Here is a 15353-nt window from a genome sequence, read left to right on the forward strand (position 1 = left end):
AAATTGAATAATGTGCAGCTTTGGGTATTTTTAGAAGAATTCACAAACAAAAGGGTGCCGGACGAATCTACATTGCTCAATAACTATGTGCCACAGTGTTTTCAAGAAGTAATTTGTAATATTCGGGATAAACTGAAGCATGAAAACATACGAATTTCTATTGATGAAACCACAGATGCATCGGGACAGTGCGTGTGTAGTGCTGTAGTGGGAAGCAGGCAGCAGATCATTTCTTCTTAATATACAAATAGCTGCTTGACTGAGTAAATCGTTCCACTGTTGCAAAATTTTTCAACGACTCGTTACTTTTCTTGTGGCTAGAAGGGATTCGGTATGACAATTTATTGTTATTTCTCAGTGATGCTGCTGCATATATTGTTAAAGCAGGAGCTGGTTTAAAAGTTCTTTACCCTAAATTAGTTCACTTGACGTGCCTTGCACCGTGTCACTGAGACTGTTGGAAGTCAGTACAAAGACGTGGATCTTCTTGTTTCCAGGTGACAGCCTTCAATAAGGAAAGAGTTCTACGAAACAAATAATTTATCATCGTATTTCCGTGTATTCGTTTTTGCTTATTTTGGTGTCTATTTTCACCATTTTTCGTGCTTATTTTGCTGTTTCCGTGTATTCGTTTTTGCTTATTTTGGTGCTTCTTTTCACCATTTTTCGTGCTTATTTTACTGTTTGATTGTGCTTAGAAATCTGCACTTTACTTATTACACTAGCATATATATCTTGATTCTGATAGGCTCTGCAATTAATGGCGTCATGATAACATTAAAGAATTACAGACAGGCGGAGTGTGAAAATTCTCTAATATCTTTGGCTCTTGTTCTCTTGTCTCGGCTTAACTGATATCTAGAGCCGGATTTCCATGCACTGTCAAATTTTAAAACTTGCATGCATTCGTGCACTGTCATATGACAAGACATGCACAATGAAGTGAAAGAAACATTAAAAATATGCACTATCAAAATTGAGTTCTACATGATGTTACATTTATATTTTATTTTGAAACAACATAAGCTTACTACAACTGATTTCTCAAAATTTTCTTCACTTAAGCTCATATGTTTATCTGAAGCACATTCTTGGACACAGAAAATGATCTTTCTACATCACGAGAAGTGACAGATGCATACTTAAGAGATGAAATTTGGGACAAAGTGAGATCGAATTGTAAGTCTTTTGCATTTCCGCATGGTCATGACCCCATGGAGAATCGAACCCGCGACCTTCCGGCTTTGCAGCATTACATCTTAACTGCAATGCGCCCCAAAATACACAAGTGCTTACGTCTTTATTACAACAATCACAATAAACTGCATCACTATCCATCTTTAGAAATTCCTTTTCCTCAATGCATTTTAACAGAAGATTTATTCTTGCAGTTCTAACAGGAGCTACAGCAACACTTCACAATTTGACACAAAAGTATACTAAATTGCAGTTTGCAAGCATGCTGCTTCTGGCTTCCTTTCTTTCAATATTTTGATCCCTGGCTTGTAATGAGAGAGAGTTGGGGTTGGAAATTTCAGTGTAACAAAGGGAGGGATTAGTGCAAAGCCTTTTGATGCTACAAAACCATATTACGGGGAGCTTTCTTTTATTTTTTTTTTTCCTCAATAAACAAATAACGTGGAAATAGCAGATTTTACGAAGCAACATTCATAAAAGGCACTATTATGCAAGTTAACATAAAATATCCACTAGATCCAGAAAAAAGAACATAACATACAAAATAAATTTATAAATATGTGCTATTAAATCTAATATCTTCAAAACATGCATTTTGCATGAATTTACTCCCAAAAAGGCCAAAACATGCACACAGGCACGGAAAAGTATGGTTATTTGGAATCGGTAAGGTATAAAACAAATATTTGAGAAGTGTAACAAGTTTATATAAAAACATGGAAATCTGGGCTCCACTGATATCCATTTTCAGTTTGTGCACCACAGAATACTGTGGATAATAAGATTTTGAGTAAAAATGTGTCCATTCCTTTCCTACTAGAGGTCTCCTCAATGCTAAGAAAAGTTGAAACTTGAGTACATCTAATGGATGGGGTTGAACATAGAATTTTGCTTTTATTCGTTTTTATTCATTAACAGAGAAATCTTTTACAGTTTCCTAATTTGATATAGTCCACACTTAGATATTATATTCCCCCTAAAATTTCATTGCTTTCGGCAAGATTAGAACCCATGACATTTGGACAAGAGATAAGCATAGAAAATTAGAAAAGAACAAAATATTAATTTCATTATGTTTCACTTAACTGTTCTTTCACATTGTATCGACAGTTTAATGTTAATCGTGAAGTGTTCATTGCTGAATGGTACTGGGATGTGAAACTTGGGAAATAAATTATAAAGCCTAAAACCCACAATTAATATTAATGTTTTCATATTCTCTGATTAAAAAGGAACTTTTGTAGTGACGATATTATTATGAAGTTGAGTTGTCTCATTATAGGACGTGAGATAATATGTATTCTTTCTTATACAGGAAGATTGCTGACATCTTCAAAGGGAATGTGATCGTCAGAGCAAACGAGTCGTGTCTGAGTTTAGCAAACATCGTGTTTGGAAAAGATAGCGCAACAATGAACGCAGCAGTAATATCCAGACCAGCTAGAGCCCAAGGAGTTGGAGAACTAACTATCATGCACTCACGTGCTGAACTCTGTGTTCGTTTCATTAGAAGGAGAATTATGGTAAGTCACAATAATTCCCCTGCTATACTGACTATCAGGGACAGCTTTGGAGAGCGGAAGAGGCAGCCGTCCTTACTAAGAAGTCAGACATTTTTACTTTTTAATACATTGTGCTTGCTATTTGGGAAAAGGAAAGTGTATCAGAACAATGGAAGGATTCCATAATTGTACCTATTTTTAAGAAGGGAGACAAGACTAATGATATTAACTTTCGAGGAATATCACTTTTGTTGACGTCGTACAAAATTTTGTCCAATATTCTTTTGTTAAGGTTAACTCCATGTAGATGAAATTATTGGGAACCATCAATGTGGTTTTAGGCGTAAAAGATCAACTATTGATAAGATTTTTTGTATTCGACAGATATTGGAGAAAAAATAGGAGTATAAGTGTACAGTACATCAGTTATTCATAGATTTGAAAAAGGCATATGACTCTGTTAAGAGGGAAGTTTTATATAATAGTCTTACAGAAGTTGGTATTCCAAAGAAACTAGTTCTATTAATTAAAATGTGTCTCAGTGAAATGTGCAGCAGAGTCCATATATGCCAGTTTCTGTCAGATGTTTTTCCAATTCACTGCGGGCTAAATCAAGGAGATGCACTATCACCTTTACTTTTTAACTTTGCTCTAGAATATGCCATTAGGAAAGTTCAGGATCACAGAGAGGGTTTGGAATTGAATGGGTTACATCAGCTGCTTGTCTATGCGGATGACATGAATATGTTAGGGGAAAATCCACAAATGATTAAGGAAGATTAGATTAGATTAGATTTAACAGCGGTGTTCCTTCCGGCCCAAGCACAGCGACCTATAAGATCTATTGCGCATCCCCGTCTTTCATCCCTTTCAGTCCAAAAGTTTCAAGTTCTTGATGAACTGTATCAAACTTTGGACTGGGACCTTCGAGATCTCTTCAAGTTTTGGAAAGTGACTCCCAAAAAAGAGAGATCTTTGTTGTGCAAGGGCATTACAAACGCATAGCAGATGAGTTACTGACTCATCTCCTTGTGAACATCTTATACACAGTGGGTCAGTAATAAGTCCCATCCTGTATAAGTTTTTCTTCAGGGCACAGTGTCCTGTAAGAAATCCTGTTGCCCAAGAGAGCTGCTTTTTGCTAAGTCTCAGCAGCTCATTCGATTTTGTCCTTGCAAGACCTTTGATAAGGGCCTTGCTGTGATTACAGCCCTTAATTGAGTTCCAGTAGCTAATATGTCGTCTGTGAGCCCAATCCCTGATGACCTGCTTAATTGGTCTTGAAGATAGTCCCAACACAGGTTCTGGTCCTATAAATGGGGTCTCAGCTCCATCTTTAGCATCCTCATCCGCCTTCTCGTTTCCGTGAATCCCTGCATGTCCTGGTACCCACCTCAGATGAACCGAGTTAGTGTTTGCCAGTGTCATGAGGGTATTCCGGCACTCCAGTACCAGTTTCGACTTGACCAAAGGCGATTCAATCACCTTTAGTGCCGCCTGGCTATCAGAAAGTAAATGATTAAGGAAAATACGGGAATTTTACTTGAAGCAAGTAAAACAATAGGTTTGGAAGTAAATCCCGAAAAGACAAAGTATATGATTATGTCTCATGTACGAAATGAAGATATAAAAATTGGAAATTTATCATTCCTAGAGGTGGGAAAATTCAAATATCTTGTAGCAACAGTAACAAATATAAATGACACTTGGGAGGAAATTAAATGCAGAATAAATATGGGAAATGCCTGTTATTATTCGGTTGAGAAGCTTTTGTCATCCAGTCTGCTGTCAAAAAATCTGAAAGTTAGAATTTATAAAACAGTTATATTACCGGTTGTTCTGTATGGTTGTGAAACTTGGACTCTGACTTTGACAGAGGAACAGAGATTAAGGGTGTTTGAGCATAAGGTGCTTAGGAAAATATTTGGGGCTAAGAGAGATGAAGTTACAGGAGAATGGAGAAAGTTACACAACACAGAACTACATGCATTGTATCCTTCACCTGACATCATTAGGAACATTAAATCCAGACGTTTGAGATGGGCAGGGCATGTAGCATGTATGGGCAAATCCAGAAATGCATATAGAGTGTTAGTTGGGAGGCTGGAGGGAAAAAGACCTTTGGGAAGGCCGAAATATAGATGGGAGGAGGATAATATTAAAATGGATTTGAGGGAGGTGGGTTATGATGATAGAGACTGGATTAATGTTGCACAGGATAGGGACCGATGGTGGACTTATGTGAGGACCACTGTTAATTACTGATGATGGGACAGCAGTAACCCAAAACATGTCTGATTAAAGAAGCCTTGATGAAAATATTGTGTTCATAGAACTGTATTAATTATTTATTATATTGCAGTTATATTTTAAGAATATTTGTAATTTGTTATAGATAAATGTGGTTTAATAACTTCAATGAAATGTAAGGATGCTGTGAAGCTTTCACTGACATCTCCCACACCCTTGATGGAACAAGAGCTCATAATGATGTTTTTTGTGCTTGTTGTTGATAGTAGTTTGACTACATTTGCTTGTTTGTGTTACCTTACTCGTTCTACTTTGTTCAAGAATGACTTGGAAATTGGTGTGCTAATCGAAGTGCTCTGGAAGCCATGCTGCGGGAAGTGAGCTCTGCCACCGCATGCAGGAGCTTCATGAAGGCTGCAGCTAGAAGAGGGTTTACAGACATCCAGTATGTCTACTTCATAGTTAGGAAATTATAAGGTAAGTAGAGTTAGCACCTACCTTTCGTGTAAATATGGACTTGTGGTGTCACTTTCTTTTTCTACACTTCAGAGTCTAGACATTGTGAAATTTTTAGCTTTACAGCTCTTTCAGTGTTCACTGGATCTGTACTCTTATTGATCTTGTTTAGTCTTTGGATTGTAATAGGAAGCTGTTTTAAGTAGTCTGTAGTTTTTTTCATTCTGAGTAAATAATGTTCTGCCGATTTCGCGCTGGATCCTACAACTTCGTTACCGAATTTATTTGAAACTCATCTCTTACATTTTCTTTCGAAACTTTCATTTCAGCTACCTGTATATTTTATCGTATTTATTTTGTGCTAGTGCTCAAATTATCAGCCATAAAGTAAAATGTTTAAGAAGCATTTTAATAGAATAGACATAAAGACTCTGACTTTACCTTATTTTCTGCCATTGCAATATGTAACGAGAATTATTCTGAGAGTCTTGTTGGTGAAGCGTCTGTCACTACAGAATATATATATTTGTTAGGTTGCAGTTCTTCCTGTGTCACACTGCTGGGACTCGCACACTAATTAAACTGAAGAGCAGCATTATGCGTTGACATTGTTATTGTATTTCTAGTATCTGGTACAGTAAAACAGAATGCTGTTTGTTTAATAAACAGGGTTTTTGAAAAGGATTAACACCTTGTAGAAATAGGAAAATAAGCATGCAGAGTATTTTTTAATTGTTACTGCGAATGTGTTCATGTCAGTGTAGCAATTCATTTTGTATTGATTTACCTTCCGTAAAATTGTGGTTTTCTGTTGTTAACTTTTGGAAGAGTTACTGAGCTAGTCTAAGGAATACCACGTGGAAGTGGACTATTTTATCTCCCATCTGCAAGAATAATAAAACCATGAACAAAAATCACAGACAACACTAGAGAAATTTCAATTTAGGGTAGCAAGAGACATCACAGTCTAGTGCATACAGTCACAAAGCTATATGCATCCAGTGACAGTTGAACTTTAGCTGCTAACCATTAGGATCACCTCATCACTATAGACAGAGTATAGCAACTGTTTTCCTTGCCGCTTGCCAACAATACGGCACTCTGATTGGTTCTTCACGTGACCTCGCCTACTAGTACTAGCATAAGAAAACCATTAAACTGAATTAAATAGCAGTTTTCTTCTTAGTTCAAAGACAGTAAAATGCCTCAGTGTTGTGCACGGAATGTAACACAAGGCAAGAGGAAGGTGTACAAGGGCAAGGATGAACTGGTGCAAATGAACACTTCCGATTATGCGAAGTGAGTATGGTATTAATGCTGGTTTATTTCCTCACAAATAGTGATTATTTCCTATACATAATATAATATAGTATCTGCAGTGCCTGGGAAAAGTGACATAAGTCAGTTTCCACAAACCTTTCTTGATAATTTATTGACAACTTACGGAACATCTGCTCATTTGGAAAAAGAGACATAAGTATTTCTCCCATTACAATAATTCATAGAGAAAAAAATCAAATCGACATAAACCAGTGTAAGTTGTCAATAAATTATCAAAAAAGGTTTGTGGAAACTGACTTATGTCACTTTTCCCAAGTACTGCAGATATAATATAATAATATATAAAATAAATCAATAAAATTTAACATAATATAATACAATATAAGATATAATATATTATATATCTTAATTATATTATAACAATATATAATTAAATAATAAAATTTGTATTAGGCCTGCAGCTTTCTTATTTTTCATTTTAAATATGACACAGGCTAGCAGCACTGCAGATTCACCCATTCCACCAGGAGAATGCAGCTGTGGCCTGGAATTGGTGTGCTTGATGTGTCAAAAATAAGTTAAACAAAGCCTTGAAAGAAAATGAATCACGGACAGAGAGGTTAGATAAGTCTCTAAATGATGACAAAATATATTTGCTAAAAAGAGGTACCGTAATACTTGCAGTAGGTCTACATTGTACATTTACTCTCTCTCTTTGCCAGAGCTTATACACGAGTAACATGTATTTGCAATGCTTCTAATTGAGATGTTACATTTAAAAGTTCATAGGTCATGCGTGAGACATTTAGCTACATGTCAGTGTATTTACAATTATTTCAGTGCCCTAGAATGGAATTTGCAGCAGAGAGCGTCAATTTCGCTATTCCAGCAATGTTAACAGAGCGAGCGCTTGGGAACAGCCACCGACCTTTGCAGTACTCTCTCTATATAGAGCTCTACTCATCACATACCCCTTCCCTAGCAGACGACAAAATGTATTATACTTTCGTTATTGTGTTTTTGACACTTTCCTTCCTTTATTGAAATATTAAATACATAAGGTTCATTTATTATTTTCATGAAGTACGGTACATAGTATGTTTAATGAACTCACCTTACTGGCTCTTTTGGAAGAAGGATAATTCTGGCCTGTTTTTCTTACAGTTTATAGCACTACAAACGTCTCTTTCTTGTCCCATATTATTATTCCAATTATTGTATTTTAGCCATTAACATTTATTACAACCGATAATGAACATTTCACAGTTTACACAACTTTTCTTCACAGGGAACAATGTGGAATAGTACGGCACAGTCTATTGTTCCTAGTACTCCGAGTTGCAAACTGCTTGCAGCGCTGTATCACGAGAAATGCCAAATATCATCTCAAACTTCGTGACTGTATGATATTAGACTGGTAAAACCCCTTTTTAACATTGCCACTTTTAAGAAATTCCGTTTTTAAGGAATAATCTATTAAGGCCCAGCCAAATTACCATAAGAATACTTACTTACTTACTTACTTACTTACTTACTGGCTTTTAAGGAACCTGGAGGTTCATTGGCACCCTCACATAAGCCCGCCATTGATCCCTATCCTGAGCAAGATTAATCCAATCTCTATCATCATATCCCACCTCCCTCATATCCATTTTAATATTATCTTCCCATCTACGTCTCGGCCTCCCCAAAGGTCTTTTGCCCTCCGGCCTCCCAACTAACACTCTATATGCATTTCTGGATTCGCCCATACATGCTACATGTCCTGCCCATCTCAAATGTCTGGATTTTTGGTCTTAATTATGTCAGGTGAAGTATACAATGCTTGCAGTTCTGTGTTGTGTAACTTTCTCCATTCTCCTGTAACTTCATCCCTCTTAGCCCCAAATATTTTCCTAAGAAACTTATTCTCAAACACCCTTAATCTCTGTTCCTCTCTCAAAGTGAGAGTCCAAGTTCACAACCTTCAGAACAACCGGTAATATAACTGTTTTATAAATTCTAACTTTCAGATTTTTTGACAGAAGACTAGATGACAAAAGCTTCTCAACCGAATAATAATACGCATTTCCCATATTTATTCTGCGTTTAATTTCCTCCCGAGTGTCATTTATGTTTGTTACTGTTGCTCCAAGATATTTGAATTTTTCGACCTCTTCGAAGGATAAATCTCCAATTTTTATAGTTCTATTTCGTACTATATTCTGGTCACGAGACATAATCATATACTTATGGCCAATTTTTCCAAGTAATGTTTAATTTGGCTTAACAAATGTGAAATTAACAGCTGGTTTATTTTTAACGTTTTGTTAAGATTTTTTTCATTTTTCCAACATAATTTTGTTTAAAATAACCAACACTTAACTTTAACTGTCCTCTATGTAGATTAAAAACTCAAAAAAGTTTCATATCCATGGTTCAAGAATTAAAACAGAAAATCAACGTCCCGAATTTAAAAGAAAACTTACAAATTAAACCAAACCCTTTAACACTCTTAAATATAGAGTATAATCTAAATTTAACACAAGAAATACTGAAATCAGAAGTGAACACTCAAATAATGAAACAATTGTCTTCAGAGACAATTAATATTAGGTACCCTCCACAAAACTGGCTTCATTTATGCACTGACGGATCTTGATCTCCAGGGAACAAGGTGCCGGTGCAGGTGTTACGTGCTGTCTCTTCTCACTTTATAGATCTCTTGGTTATGGAACAACAAGTTTTGATGGAGAAATCACTGCAATAAGTGAAAGTCTCAGGAATCTTCTATGCCACATCAATAAATTTAAGAATGCAGTTATATTGTCAGACTCCAAAGCAGCTATTCTATCAATAGTCTATAGACATACACCTTCATCTCAAACAGCAGAAATAAATAAAATGCTCTCTCAACTAATAACACTCAATAAAAGAATTGTATTCCAATGGATACCATCCCATTGCGGAATCCTGGGAAACGAGAATGCGGATGCTTTAGCAAAGAAGGGCAATACTGCTACTTACAGACCTGTTACTAAATCTACGTATTACTCTGTGAAAAGATTTATTAAATCTACATACTTAGACTTCAACAAACAAAATTTGATAACACAATCTCAAGGGAAAAAATGGAACTCTCTGCATCATAATCCACAGTTGATTCCCGATTTACCACGCAAATCATCTGTAGCTGCATTTAGATTGGCAACAGGCCATGATTGTTTGGCCAAACACCTGCATAGAATTGGAATATATCAGTCCCCTAACTGCCCATTGTGCAACTCAAACCAAGAAATGGATTCGGAACACCTCAAAATCTGTGCGTCAGTGGCTAACCATGACAATATCTTTGAAAAATATTGGAGTGCAAGAGGTCAAATGACTTTATTGTCAAATGCCTGGCATTAGAAAACAACAACAACATTTTTCTCTCTCTTGTGATGAAAGCAATGATTCAATACGCACAGCTCAGTTATCTGGCGGTGTTGACAAACAGATTGATGTGAGGAATATTTATTAGACCACCACTGGAGAAGAAATATTCAATGGCCTTTGCTCATGCCTACATAAACATAATTATTATTTACAGTAGTCAAAGCTAGTGTCCATGGCAACTAATGGAGCCTGTTGCGTTGTTCCCGAGAAAAAGAGTTTAATCATCATCATCATCATCATCCTTCACGAATTAGGCCTCTGTAGACCTGTTTCGGCCCAATCTAGCAGTCTTCTTAAAGGTCTTCCTGGTCGACGATGTCCTCTAGGTTTATACTGCATCATAATTTTTGGGATTCTTGAATTTTCCAATCTTCTTACATGATCTAGCCAATTGAATTTGTATCTGCTGATTTTTTCTTCTACTGTCTAATTGTTCTAAAATTTCTTCATTCCTTTTTCGGTCTAAAAGAGTATATCCTGCTGTCCTCCTGAAAAATTTCATTTCCGTTGCTTTGATTCTGTTCATGTCTTTTTTCTTTAATGTCCAAATCTTGCTTCCGTATAAAAGGGAGGGCAATGCTAGTGTATTATATATTTTTATTCTTGTAGATTTTTGTACTAATTTAGCTTTTAATGTATTGAATGTTATTCCTAGAATTTGTGTAAATTTGGTAATTTTCTTGTTCATATCTTTTTCATTTTGATAAGATATTTCACAACCCAGATAATTGAAATTTTGCACTTGTTCGAGGCATTGGTTATTGTGTATTATCTTCTGACTGGGTCTTGTCCTAAAAATGCCATTACTTTTGATTTTTGTGCTGAAATTTCCATCCCAAAATCTTTTAATATTTTTATTTAATGTATACAATCCTCTTTGTAAATTATCCTCTGAATTGGAAATTATGACTTGATCATCGGCATAGAGTAAGGTATTTAATGTTAGAGCACTGGTTATTTTGATTCCTGATGTGTAGATTTGGTTCCATTTTAAAATAATTTCATTTATATAAATATTAAATAAAGTTGGTGATAGTGGACAACCTTGTCGAACTCCATTATTAACTAATTTTCTTTCGGATATACAGTTATTTATTTTGACACTTATTTTGCTGTCTGTGTAGATTTCTATTATATTTTGTAATAGCAAATTTGGAATATTTTTATCTTGTAATATGTCGAATAAAAGGTCTCTCCGGACTTCATCAAAAGCTTTCACAAAATCAATAAAAGCTATATGGGTTTCTAAATTAAATTCTCTTCTTTTTTCTAACAATAGTTTGATACTAAATAATGGATCTACACATGATCTTCCTTTTCTAAAGCCATTTTGACACTCCAGAAGGAAAGTTTCTGCATGTTTTTTTAATTTTTCATTTAAAATCCTACTAAATATCTTATAACATGTGTTGAGGATACTAATCCCTCTATAGTTTTCAACATTTTGTTTATCTCCTGTTTTATATATGGGAATAATTACACTATTTTTCCATTCTTCCGGTAAAGTGGCAGTCAGATATATTCTGTTTAGAAATCTTAGTAATCTTTCCTGAAATAGATCTCCTGCATATTTATACAATTCTGAATTTAGGTTATCTTCTCCAGGTGATTTACTATTTTTCGTCTTCTTTAATGCTTCTTGTAGTTCTTCTTTTGTAATGCATTGTTCATCTGGGTTTTTTGTGTCCCAGAATTTTGAATCAAAAGTAGGATTGTTCCATAAGTTTTTGTAAAAGTCTAGGAATGTTTCTATTTTGGGGCAAGGGTTTATCTTGGCGGATTCCTTTATGTCTCTGTTCATGTATTTTAAAATTTTATATGTATTGGGTTTCATTTTATAAATGTCAGTTTCTAAAAAAGATATAAACTCTTTCCATGATTGCCTGTGTCGTTTTCTAATTTCTCTGTTAGCTATCGCCCTTTTATGTTTATAATCTATTTCATCATTGACGGATTTTGTTTGAAGGTATTTTCTATAAGCTATGTTTTTATTTTTTATGATCTTAATTTCATCATCCCATGATCTTAATTTTTTCTTTCGTGTGAAAGCCTTATATTTTCCGATGCTCTCCATGGCTGCCTGTGATATTTGAGTTTTAATATTTTCCCATTCTTTGTGAATGTCTTCATCTTCAGGTGTTTCTAACATTTTTTGTTCAAGTCTTTTTTGATAAAGCCAGCGTACACTGTCGTCATTGATTAATCTAATTTTGTAACACATTAATTCTTTTTTGGGGGAATTTATCTTTGTTAAATAAAGAGTTTAATTGGCAGACTAAAAGTGTTTCTTAACGAAAGAGGTGTATCAGATTTCTACATAGTACATTGCATTCTTCATCAAGAAGCGCTTTGTGAGAAAACTTTGAATTTTCAGCACGTCATGGATGTGTTGATACGTAATATAAACAAAATTCGAAACAGCGCAAAGTCAAAATGTAGGACCCGCATGATGGACGACCAATTATGGTTGCCAGTGTGTGATGTAACTCCGGATTTCAATGCAATATTGCTGAAACAAATATATGGAACTGAAGAGGCTAATTTCAGTAGAAAGCATTTCATTCATTATTATACGTAGACAAATATATTGGTTTATTTTTACATCAGACTAATGATGATTATGTATTTAATTTCAATTTCCATGGGACTTGTAGTTCCTAATAATTGTTTATTTTCAAAGTGTTTTGAATTTAATTGTTTATACCACGAGTAGTTGTCATATTGTTCCAATGTCTATAGTTTGTTTATATATTTATTTGTATTTTTATTTGTGTTATTAACAAATTGTGATTTTCATTGAGTAAAAGTACACGAACTTCCCCAGTGATGTCTAGCGTACAATAAACCGCCACTGTTCTAGTTAACACACCTGTCGCTGTCCACATCTTCAACTCTCCCACCCCAGGTCATGAGCTTATGCAAGTAGCATCTTGCAAGTGATTCGGCGCAGACGATCCTTTTGGAGGCCCGTGCCTTAAATTAATAAGAGTGTTATAAAGTCTATACTTACAATGGATTGATGTGATATTCTTATAAACTATTATGTACTGACAGACTGAATGACTAGAACAACAATGGCTCTTGTTATATTAATGCAGGGAAGGTAGCTGTAATGCGAGTCCGCCACTGCGTGAGCGTTCTGCTCCGGCTTGCAATTGAAGAGCGAGAGCAGCTCTGGCCGGCTAAACAGAGCCGCTCTCATGCCCGGCGCTGTTTTAACTGAAAGTTGTTTGGACATCATGCTGCACTAGAGAAATAAAATACATAAAAACCAGTTTTAGGATTGCTAGATTTGTTTTAATTAAAAAAAAAAAAGAAAGAAAGAAAGGTTTGAATATAAAAATAAGGAAGATGTATATGAAGTTCCGAGAGATTTAGTAGCATATAATTGATTGTTTATTGTTTAAGGTGTAAGGTCATTACCATTCCTAACAAGCCATCAGGTCTACTTCTTTTTAAACACAAACACAAAATAAATGTGTGTATATAGGCGAATAGATTCCATGTTGAAAATAATTATATTGCGGAGGAAAAACATAGATGGCTTTCAAATTATGGAAGATTTATTTTAAGGTAAAAAAAGTAAGAAAACTGGAAAAACGTACAATCTGGCAAACGTAACTAGTTTTCTGTATTCGATTTTCAGAGGGAAATCAAGTGTGTCGTTGAGATGCGGGAACACATTAACACAATTCATTACCGAAGCATATAACTTTGTATTACTATTATTTTATTAAATTTATATGTATGAATAAATTAGTTGCTGGGTAACTTTCGGTGCTGGACCCCGGACTCATTTCACCGGCATTATCACCTTCATATCATTCAGACGCTAAATAACCTGAGATGTTGATACAGCGTCGTAAAATAACCCAATAAAATAAAATAAAAATAAATGAGTATTTTTCAGATTTGATATATAGTTTAACAGTGCCTAATTTTCTGTCCTCAACCGATTCAGAGATCTTGAAGGTCTGTTCCATATCTTACAAAATGCTATTGACCTTTTCAATACTATTCTGGTCTTCTCAGGCCTGGATAGCCTCGTGGTGATTGGAGAGCTAACTGTAGGACATATGTTTATGATCTTATCATTTTGTTTAATTGTTTGTAGCTCTTCTATGTCCAGTGTAGCTATATATTTGATTACAAATAATAACAAACTATTGTTATCCACAAGAATGTTTTGAACACACAATAGACATTTCATCATCTGAAGCCAGCCACACATATGGTGTTCCAGAGAATACCTATCAACCAAAATTAATGTACGATTATGCAGAAATGAAAAGATTTAGAGAGAAATTACAAATGCACTTTTACTAATATCTTATCTTATGTACTTACTTACTTACTGGCTTTTAAGGAACCTGGAGGTTCATTGCCGCCCTCTCATAAGCCCGCCAACGGTCCCTATCCTGTGCAAGATTAATCCAGTCTCTACCATAATATCCCACCTCTCTCAAATTCATTTTAATATTATCTTCCCACCTACGTCTCGGCCTCCCCAAAGGTCTTTTTCCCTCCGGCCTCCCAACTAACACTCTATATGCATTTCTGGAATCGCCCATATGTGCTACATGTCCTGCCCATCTCAAACGTCTGGATTTTATGTTCCTAATTATGTGAGGTGAAGAATACAATGCGTGCAGTTCTGCGTTGTGTAACGTTCTCCAGTCTCCTGTAACTTCATCCCTCTTAGCCCCAAATATTTTCCTAAGAACCTTATTCTCAAATACCCTTAATCTCTGTTCCTCTCTCAAAGTGAGAGTCCAAGTTTCACAACCATACAGAACAACCGGTAATATAAGTGTTTTATAAATTCTAACTTTCAGATTTTTTGACAGCAGACTAGATGACAAAAGCTTCTCAACCGAATAATAACAGGGATTTCCCATATTTATTCTGCGTTTAATTTCCTCCCGAGTGTCATTTATATTTGTTACTGTTGCTCCAAGATATTTGAATTTTTCCACCTCTTCAAAGGATAAATCTCCAATTTTTATATTTCCATTTCGTACAATATTCTGGTCACGAGACATAATCATATACTTAGTCTTTTCGGGATCTACTTCCATCCCTATAGCTTTACTTGCTTCAACTAGAATTTCCGCGTTTTCCCTAATCGTTTGTGGTTTTTCTCCTAACATATTCACGTCATCCGCATAGACAAGAAGCTGATGTAACCCGTTCAATTTCAAACCCTCTGTGTTATCCTGAACTTTTCTAATTGCATATTCTAGAGCAAAG

At 35.3% G+C, this 15353-nt stretch overlaps 1 protein-coding gene across 7 annotated transcripts in view; it reads left to right on the plus strand.

Annotated features, from left to right (window-relative positions):
* LOC138693781 (DNA mismatch repair protein Mlh1-like) overlaps nt 1-15353 on the plus strand; it is a 142232-nt gene that overhangs the window by 86098 nt on the left and 40781 nt on the right. For all 7 annotated transcript variants that reach the window (XR_011330437.1, XR_011330436.1, XR_011330440.1 and 4 more), the window contains 2 exons: nt 2513-2720; nt 5271-5426. The gene's annotated coding sequence lies outside the window, so the exon portion shown is untranslated. The remainder of the gene's footprint in view (nt 1-2512; nt 2721-5270; nt 5427-15353) is intronic.

The sequence above is a fragment of the Periplaneta americana genome, unplaced genomic scaffold, assembly GCF_040183065.1.
Source record: "Periplaneta americana isolate PAMFEO1 unplaced genomic scaffold, P.americana_PAMFEO1_priV1 scaffold_21, whole genome shotgun sequence".
Taxonomy (NCBI): Eukaryota; Metazoa; Arthropoda; class Insecta; order Blattodea; family Blattidae; genus Periplaneta; species Periplaneta americana.